Raw genomic sequence first — 3,271 nt, forward strand, 5'->3', positions numbered from 1 at the left:
GGGGGGCTTCATTGCATGCTTCACCACTCCATAGTATTGGACCTTACTATAGAACGAATCCCATCTTTCTCTCAAGTCTTTCAAGAAGTCAATGTTGTCCTTTTCAACAACTCAACGAAACTCATCCATGATCTGAAATGGAAAAGAAACAGAACAGACTGTTTTAATAGTAATAACTGGGCTGAAAACTCTAGGTTAAGAACATCAGTAAAGTTATTCAAACATTAACATATTCAGCAATAAATGAATACCAAAGATATTGTTGGCTAAAATAAACTCATTTTGTGACTGATTAACAGTGGTTAAGTGCTAGTGTTACAGTTACTGTAGTGCTTCTTACTTGGTCCTCCACGTAGATTTTGAGCCAAACATCTTTTCGTCGAAGAAAGTGCTCTGTCTGGACCAGGAAAGAGATCCCTAATGTCATCTCTAGACAGTGTGCGCAGGATATCCTCAGTGATATTAGCTGATGTTGAGTATAAAGCACAGACACCTCAATATCTACATTTAGTCATTTAGCAGGCAATTTTGTCCAAAACGATTTACAAGGGAGGATAATATTCCAGCTACGTTGCAACAGAGACATTAGTGTACAGTAAATAGGCTAGTTTGTGATACCTAGCCATGCTAACTAGCGCCATAGATGAACTTGATGAACTAGCTAGTTATAGCATAAATTTCATGTTGAAATGCAATTTGAAAAAAACAATACATACCTCTGAGCGTGGCAAGTGTTACTTCGTCGAAATCTTCCATGTCCAATAAATTCTGTGGCACTGGCAACACTTAAATTCCTCTTCTCGGTCACTTCACTTTTCTCATCAAACGCAATGCAAACGAAGTAATGCGCGCCCAAAACCTGGCTCGCTGAAACCGAACAGGTGGCATGTACCAAGTGCTTTCCCACCGAAAGGGGGAGGGTGGGTAGCCTAATCCAAAGAAATGTAAAATGTACTTTGCATTCCTCTTCGATATTGATCCAATTTGTATTGAATTGACATTGTACTTTCAAGTATTTTAGATAAATGCACTTATGTTTTAGTATATGGACAATAACATTCATTTTGATAACACATTTGTTTGGACTCGTCCATTCTTCCGCTTGCTTTAAAAAAATCTTCATTTGAATTTTGAAAGGGATATCAACACTTGAGACGATGTTGCAGCAAAGTGATCATTAGAATCTATGTAGGTTAAATGCTCATTTTTTCACACTGCAAAAACTGTTTATCTAATACAATCCAGTGTTATTAATCTTATATCAAGATCAACGAAATCTATGGGCCTTGTTTTCAGCAGGCTAGGCAACATTTGACTTGAATTAAGGGTTTGACTTAGGCCTATTTTAAGATGTCTCATCTTGAAAACAAGCAAATTTGTCCGGCAGTGCGTTAAGCAAATTTGCCCTAAAACAAGCAAATTTATCTGCCAGTGCACCTACATTTGTCTGCGGCGTAGACTTCTTAAAATAAGTCAAAGTCTTCTTAAATTAAGTCAAAATGATCTTTCGAGAGAACGTCATAGGCCTAGCCTACTTAAAATAAGATTTTTGTTCTTAATATAAGATGTCTCATCTTGAAAACAAGCAAATTTGTCCGGCAGTGCGTTAAGCAAATTTGCCCTAAAACAAGCAAATTTGTCTGCCTGTGCACCTACATTTGTCTGCGTCTTAGACTTCTTAAAATAAGTCAAAATCTTCTTGAATTAAGTCAAATTATCTTTCGAGAGAACATCATAAGCATACTTAAAATAAGATTTTTGTTCTTAATATAAGATGAATAATATTTGGTTAGATTTTATTTTTTGCAATAATGATGTTTCTTTGACATTGCTCACTGTGTTCTTGATTTAAGAAAATATCATTCTTAAATCAAGAATATATATGTCTTAAAATAAGGAGACAACCTGGTTGCTCAGATGCAGAACAAAAGTTGATCTCATTTATAGATCATTTGAACTCAAAATAAGTTGCAAATTCTTGCTTAGAAAAAGTAAGACATATATTCTAAAAACAAGCTTGACTTTTGGCCGATAACAAGATATTTTTTCTATCAGTGCTTAAAACAAGAAAAAAACCCAGATTAATTTCCCCAAAATAAGTAAATTCTCCTTTCTTGAAAATCACTTTTTGCAGTGAGGCCAGCTGCTTAACCATGCAACACAAAGCCAAATAATGTCGGGCTCATCCTGGTTCATTGTCATTACAGGGAGGAGGTTTGAAGCCATCTGACAGCCCCTGCCTTGCAGAACCAGCCTTTGTCCATTCAAATTAATTCTACCCTGATCCAGGGGTCAAAAGTCCTCTGATATTTATAATGTACATCAATATGTAGAAGTTCCTCGGGCCTCCTCTTTCTATTTCCGTATTGCACCAAAAAGAGGGGGAAAAAACACTATACTCTTCTTAACTCTGGAAAGACTGATCATTTGAACCTTCTAGCAAAGAAAAAAGGGCTCCCCAGAGGAATTTGTTAACCTCTTTCACCTTGTAATCCTCCTCTCCATCCACCAATCTCACATTGGCAATTTATTAGGGACGTCCAAACAGAGCTAAGTCCCATAAGCCTGAATAATGACAGGTCCTATCTGTCAGGTCAGATAAACCACTCTCCAGTTTAGTCTTTTTCTCAGTCCCTCGATGGTCTTGCTGTGGCCCCTCTGGGATTTGAGTTCTCTTTCGCCCTTCAGTTATGGCAGTCTTTAACCAGGTGAGGGTACCCTTAAAAAGCTATTAGTGAGTCAGTGTGTTTTTTTTTTTTTTTCAGTGAAATGGTTGATTACAATCAAGCTACCCTAGCCTAGTAATTTACATCATCCAGGTGCAGAGGCATCGTCAGACGATTTTGCTGGGGCCTCAGCCCCAAATGTTTTGACTGTAGCCCCGAATGTATTTTGCAAAGTTGATTGAAACCTTGAAATGAGATGGACCTATTTATCAAACATACAAGCAGGACATGGGTGTCCTCTCACTCTCTCTCTCTCTCTCTCTCTCTCTCTCTCTCTCTCTCTCTCTCTCTCTCTCATGCAAACAGGCTGTATGCTGATTGGTTGATATGCTCCTCTTGGCAGAAATGCTGGCTGTTTACTGGTTGATTTTGTAGAGCCTCTGAGTCACATATGCCTACTAACCGCAGCCTTGGTGTGGTGGTCACCGTGGTGACAGAATTTGAAAACTGATTGGCAATAAACAGAAATGTCAAGATAGCAACAGTCATTACATCCTTTAGTTGTCGAAATATTATTGTCCATATTATTCAATCAATCCGGCGCA

This window comes from Sardina pilchardus, chromosome 23 (assembly GCF_963854185.1).
Source record: "Sardina pilchardus chromosome 23, fSarPil1.1, whole genome shotgun sequence".
Lineage (NCBI taxonomy): Eukaryota > Metazoa > Chordata > Actinopteri > Clupeiformes > Clupeidae > Sardina > Sardina pilchardus.